This window comes from Galeopterus variegatus, unplaced genomic scaffold (assembly GCF_000696425.1).
Source record: "Galeopterus variegatus unplaced genomic scaffold, G_variegatus-3.0.2 Scaffold2846, whole genome shotgun sequence".
In the NCBI taxonomy this organism is placed as follows: Eukaryota; Metazoa; Chordata; class Mammalia; order Dermoptera; family Cynocephalidae; genus Galeopterus; species Galeopterus variegatus.
This window is the reverse complement of record NW_007728957.1, coordinates 113,585-120,683: the sequence shown is the minus strand read 5'-3', so window position 1 is coordinate 120,683 and position 7,099 is coordinate 113,585.

Genomic DNA, 7,099 nt, shown 5'->3' with positions numbered 1-7,099 from the left:
ACTTTTGAGCAGTCATGGCTTTCCTCAGGTTCGGGTGTGTGTGAATTGTGTACGTATGAGTATCTATCTAGTATATGTAATTATTAGCTTTCCTAACTTTTTAAATCATTATTAGATGCTCACCTTGGGAGAACATCGCCAGCCTGATGGTTATGGAAGGAGAAAAGAGAATGTCCATCAAACCTTGTGCCTGGCCAGGAAGAGGTCAGAGAAAAGTCCTCCAAGAGGGCTGCTGGCCCACTGCAGCGTTGCTCAGCAGCTGGGACTGGCTGGGATGTGTATGCAAAACTTCTGTCAACTTGAGACTCATTCCTTTTCCTGCCTGGATTTTAGGAGTCTGGGAGAGTGGGTGAGCGAGTGGGTGGGTGGGTATCGAGGTGAGTGGGTGGGTGAGTGGATGAGTGGGGGGTGGATGAGTAAGTAGGTGTCAGATCGCACTTCATTGCTCCTTAATTTATTCAAATACGTGCCACGGGGTCATTTGGAAGCAGAAGGTACTTACATGAGAACCAAAACCAAATGAGGCTCCTATAGCCCTCTGCAGACCAAAGGCAGCTTCTGGTTGACACTTCATCACACCCAAGGAAGGGGCATCTCCTCTCTGGCAAATGCCCCTTCCACTGAGTTGTGGCACCAAAGGAGACCTATAGGTAGGAGGAGACATATGCAGGCCCAATGACATGATGGTGGCCATGGGTCTTCTGAGATCAGTGGCAGCATCCAATCCATCTGCGAGTCCTCAGGACCCAGCTCAGAGCAGGGAGAGTCAGGATTCAGAGACTGTGAAACCAGGGATGAAGGAAGGAGCCTTCCAGAATCTGGAAATCCCCTGGAGGAAGTAACTGCCTCTCCTAATTTAATGTTCTCACCCACATGCTGAAAACTCATGCGGTGTCCTGGCACTGTATCACCTTTGGTATTGGAAAATAAATTGTAACTCAAAAAGTCAGGGCATTAAAAAGAATTATAACAAGTTGGGTGGTATCTGGAATCTCAGCTCATAATAAGACTGAATTCACAAGCAGCGTCAGTGGGTGAGAATGGTTATTTCCCTAAAGGTGGAACTTTAAGAAAAATACATTTTGAAAGTTGATGAGGGGGAAAGAAGCAAAAAGAAACACAGTTTATTTTAAAAACATATGGAGGGAAGATTTCTCAGCAGATTCGCAGGCAGCACTGGTAGTCCTGATTGTCTGCCATCGTGTGGCAAGGGGAGACCACCCACCGACAGCTCAGGCTTGTCCTACATTTATGAAATCACATTTATGGACGATTACAAATTTCATTGTTTTACTAACTGCTTGAAATGTTATTTATCTGATTGAATTACAGTTCTGGCCATTCACACTTTGGAATAACAGCCCTGTTAATTAACATGGAAAAACAGTGTCGATGCCACGACCATCCTTAAGAGGGCTGCATCGGCACAGATGAGCTCCCAGTGATGGGTGCTGCACAATAAATACCATAAAAAGCAGCAGCATTGGAGCATTATTGAAGCGGGTTACACAGCTTAGCTCCTGGGGCTTCTCGCTAATCCACCTTCTATGTAAGGGGTGATAACACTTCCTTCAGCACTGCTCAGCGACCTCGTATTTGAATCCAGAGTTAGAGGAGGAGGGACCCAGTGTTGTCTGAACGCTGATGTGCACCACTGGTTTAGGTAAGTTGTCTCATTTAACCTTGGTATAAGAGGATAAGGCACGTGTTTCTCATCCACATTAGAGCAAATGAAAATAGAGTGATCGATTGACTTGCCCACGTCTCACACCTCGTAAGCGGCACAGTGACGTTACACTCACACCCCTCTGACTTCCATGCCCACCAGCTACCACACCTGTTATCAGCTACACTTTTAGGAGCTTTCTCAGGCATCAAAATAAGAAATTAAGGGATCTAAGGTGAGGAAAGCACTTTTTCCATTTCCACAAAGTGGCTGAGTCCCTCTCCCTACCTGTGGCCTCTGCCCCCAGCCAAGGCATCGTGGGGATATGTGGCATGTTTTAGATTACATATCAAACCACCAAACTCCTCACAGGTAAACTTCCCTCTGGAGAAGAGCCAAGCCTTGGGCTGCCTTTATGAGCTGTGCCTCTCTCCTGATGAACAGTCTCCCTTGCCACAGTCACCTTTGGATTTTTTTTCCTTTTTCAGGAAACATACACACTGTAATAACCATCTGGCCCCTTTATTTCTCAGTGGAGCTGTGTGTGTTCAGCACTGACCTTGCTGGCCTTGCATTTGGCTGGAAGCAATCCTCTTATTAAATCAGAAACCAAAGAGCACCCCTGCCCCTTACCCCTGACCTGAGACAAGCCTGAGGCTGGCCTCATCCTGACTTCACCAGACTGTCTGGCATTTAAATGCCAGCATCTCTCCAAAGAGCTGCAAAGCAGACAGTATGCCGTGAACAACTTTTCATACTTCATTTCTCATTTATAGGAAGAAAAGAACGGGAAAATGTCAGAGGAAATTCAGTGCTGACACCCAGGGCAAATAGCTGATTGGGCAGAGAGGGCAACTGCCTATGGGATGGGATTCAGGAGTCCCTGGAAAGATTGGGGCTTCTTCCAAGTGACCCCCATGACCTCTGGCTCTGCCTGCAATCACCATCAACATGGCTGGCCTTTGCAGAGTGTCTTCTGGGTGCCAAGGTCTATGCTTAACCGTTTGCATGTCCTGTGTCAAACCCTCACCTCTCATACCTATCCTGTGAAGCAGGTAGTGCCCCAAGTCTGAGAAAGATGGGCTTGGCAAGGTGGAGAGAAGGCCTGCTGTCCCCAGGCCTGTGGCCTTGGCTTGGTGAAGTCTCTGCTGTCCAGAGCCTGGTGATCGGCTGGCAGCTTCAGAATATGAGTGCGCTGAGCGGGGTACTGACTGTGAGAACCAAGTGCTAAAGGGCTCTTCAGTAGACCATAGAATGCGAACTAGCAATGAGAAACTGCTTGGGCAGCTGGGACTCAGATGGGCAAGTTCAGTACAGGAACTGCTTGCTCACCGTGGCCTCCAGATGAGCCAGCTTGGAGTCTCTTACCATACTTGGAATACTTGGGCTTCCCCTGGGCCACCCCAGTATGTGGACTCCCTGCAGTTTTTTTCTTTCTCAGCTCTGCTTCTGTGGTTCCTTGACATTCACACCTCTCTGCTGACTAACTCAGATTTTCTGCAGGTAATTTATTTTTACCTACTATTTCCCTAGCACAGGTTTCCATCAAGGCACAAACCTGAAACAGAGGCTTGCATGCAAGTAAATTACTAGGGACATGATCCTTGAGACCAAGGGAAGGAGCAAGTGGGGAGCAAGGCGTGGGGTTGGCCATCACTGGGGCAGGAAGGCCCCAAGGAGCCTTAGGAGCTCTTTCTTAGCTCTTTACCCCTCTCGATGAAGAGTAGCCCAACGCATTAACTCTCTGGCATCTCTGGGTTGTGTAAGCATCAAGGATGGGGTGCACAGATGGCCCAAGCCATGGCATCAGAAAATCCCACACAGGAAGTAAGAGGTCAGAAGCCAGGCACTGTCAGGCAGCATCTGTGTGAAGCTGCCCTAAGGCTGGTCAGCCCTGGTCACTGCATTGGTGGCTGGAGTCAGGTGTTCTAAGAGGACATGAGAGTGCACTAGGGATATCCTACACACCTGTCACTAAGTTCGTCATTTTTAGATCAGGCTTTGACTAGGATTTAACCAGTGTCCTACTTTAACAAGTTACCCTTTGGGTTTCACTTGCCTGGGGGTTGTTCCATTGCTTCAAGTTAGTTTTGCCTATCTCTGCTTTTATGCACACAGGTGTAGCAGTTTATTTCTTCTGGGGAAATCAGACTCCCCAAATCAGAGATACCCCATTACAAACAGATAAATACAATGAGACTCGGAAATGTTAGGGAGTTTACCTCAGTTTACTGAACCCATAGATGCTTAGCTAGGTCCCAAACCCAGATTTTGTTCTTTTTTCTATGACATCATTCGGCCTCTTTACTATAAGACTTTAGGAATTTCACGTTTTTTATTTGGATTGCCTCAAAGAATGCTCTCTTTTCTTTCATCTTGATCTACTCAAAATTACTTTCTTAACCTTAATAAGCATCCAGATGCCTAAAGAGAAAATTAGCAATGTCTTAGAATGGCTTTCCAGGTTACCCAAGATCTTGCCCAACCTACCTTTACTTCCTAATAAACATATTAGTAAGTGATGGAGAAAATTGGCGGTTAGAATTTCCCAAAACCTTTAACATCCACTGCCTTTGCTGTTTCCGGGACTTGGCTTTCTGTCTACTTCTATATGTCCTGAAATGATAGGAGTGGCTTTGAAATCAGGCAGTGGATGGAGGTTGGAGGAAATTTGAAAGGCATGATAGAAAAATTCTGGGTTACTTTAAACAGATTATACAATATGGCCCCTCCTGAGGTAAATGAGGAGAATTTTAGAAAAATACTAAATCCCCTTAGAGAAAGTCCAAATAGCAGAAAACAGACTGTTAGTGGAAATCTGCACTTGGAGGGCACTCCTGGCACGGACTCAGAAGGAAGTCAGTGGCCAGTTGTTGGAAACTGGAAGAAATAAGATCTTTGATGACAGAAATCTCAGCAAAATCGTGTCCTGTACAGTCACAGAGGCATTCACAGAGGGAAGAAGAGCAGGTAGGCTGTAATGTGGTGGGTTACACAAGTGGTCTTAGAGAGTTGAAAGGGGATGCCAGCTGATAGCCACAGGAAATGGGGGCCTCATCTCTACAGCTTCAAGGAACCGAATTCTGTCAACAAAGTAATAAACTTGGAAGCAGATTCTCCTCTGGAGCCTCCACATAAGTTCTCGGCTGGCTGACAAGGCTTGATTTCAGCCTTGGGGGACTCTAAGCAGAGGAATCAGGTAGGCCCAGCTGGACTTCTGACCTACAGAACTATGAAACAATGAATATATGTTGTTTTAACCCACTGATTTTATGGTAATTTGTTACTACAGCCATAGGAAACTACTCCACTGAGATACATAGGACTTGATAAATCTGTTTTCATACCTTTCATCTGTTGTGGAAAATTCTCATCCATTCCTTATACATTTATTCTGACCCATTCTTTCTGTCCTCCCCTCCTGGACGTCTAATTAGATGAAGGTTAGATACTTTCATCATTGTGCTTAGCTTTTTTGTGTTTTAAAATTTTGTTTTATATCTATTGTTTGTCTTATTTTCTCATTAATCTTCAGAGAGATAAGTAGTGTTTATTCTACTTGCCATCTCCCAATTCCTTGATCCTCTCTTCAACTTTGTCCAATCTGCTAAGACCACCTTCTGAGTTCTTAATTTCATTTTTGTATCCTTGAGTTTTAGAAATTTGATCAGATTCTTTTTTGATACATTCTAGTTTTCTGATGAATTTCTCCGTCTTGTAATCTATTTTCTTGACTGTATTAATAATAAATATTTCTTGATATATTTTCCATTGCTGTATTTCCATTGTTGGAATTTTCTCTTGTTCTGGTTTCTTGTGCTTTATAATATTAGATTAAAAGCCCTGTATCAAAAAAGCTATGTATTAATCATTGAAGAGACTCTGGATAATGTCTTCTTTCCTCAGCCACAGCTGAGGTTCTGGCAGGTGGCTATAACAGAGGCAGATTACTCCAACTCAGTATGTGTCAGTGCACTCTTGAGACTGGCTGTCAGTCCTTATAAGGCCTGGTCTTTTTCAGGTTCACTCTCCCTGCTAGAGTAAAGCTCACCATGGGTCTCAACTGAGACCCTTCAATTGTTTGACTCTCCTGTTTTTCAACACTTCCTGCTAACCTTCTTAGGCTCTTGGGTTATGGCCTGAGAACCAGTAAATGCCTTGAAGGAGGGCTCACTTCCCTACACTTCCCTTCTCTCTGGGGCCTTCATCTGTTTGGCAAATCTTGGCCCTAATTTTGTTCTGCTTTTATCAGAATGCTCCAAAGACTCTGTTCAGCCACTTCTTTCTGCTTGACTTTCTCCTGGGCTTCTTATTCCATCAGCACAAGCTCCAGGATGCTAGACTTACCTCAAAAACTTCCCTTCTCTCCAGGGTCTTGGCCCCTCAAGCCTAAGTAACACCCATGGCTTTTACTCATAATCCATTGGCTGGACTTCAGTAACATTATCACACTAACCACAAGGAAAGCTGGAGAGTGCGGTCTATGTCTGTGCCTAGAAACAAGAGGGACAGGTTTTATGAGCACATAGAAACCTGTGCAATAGCATGGGCTAGATTTAATAAAGCGAGAGATTTAATTTGGGGAATTTAATAATGTTGGAAATGTGGAAGATGAACTGAATGACCTCCAAAGTTGCCTTCAATGCCTAGCGAGCCCTGTTCGATTCCTGAATGTGGTTTACCAAAGAATTGCCTATAGCACACTGATATACAAAAACATAAGATGACAAAGACATTCTGCTCTTTTTTTTTTTTTTTTTTTTTTAGGAATTAAATGCTACATTTTTTGGTCTGAGGTGCCAAGATAGTCCTCATGATTTAAAATTTACAATAGAGTCTCTTAAAAATACCATTCCTGCCCAAATTAATTCAGTGAGTTCTCTGAATATTCGGCTTCAATGAGCTGGAATAAATGTTCAATGGATATTGGATAACTCAAAAATCTCATCTAGCATGAGGCTAAAATGCCTTTGTATCCAAGGAGAATATGAGCTTATTTCCAGTTTTCATTGTTGTTAAATATGGTTGAAGTCTTAACTCCATGCATTTACCACCTCAGAAATTTTAATAGGTATTCGGGGGATACAAGAAAAGCAAAATACAGGTATCTTTCCTTAAAGGTATTGTACTGTAGGTAGTAAAACTTAGGCAAAGAGAATGACAGTGAAGTAATACACCTGGAAAACATCAATGCTTAAATCTGAAAACAAAATTCATGCAACAGAGCTATATTAGTGATGTTTTTAAATGAAAAGTTTATTCTTTAGAGAAGTTTCAGGTCTATAGAAAAACTGAGCAGAAAGCACAAGAAACCTCTGTCCTGCACACCCATTTCCACTACTAACATCTTGCATTGGTGGAGTACATTTGATATAAATGATGAACAAATATTGGTATATTGTTATTAACTAAAGTCTATAGCTTACATTAAGC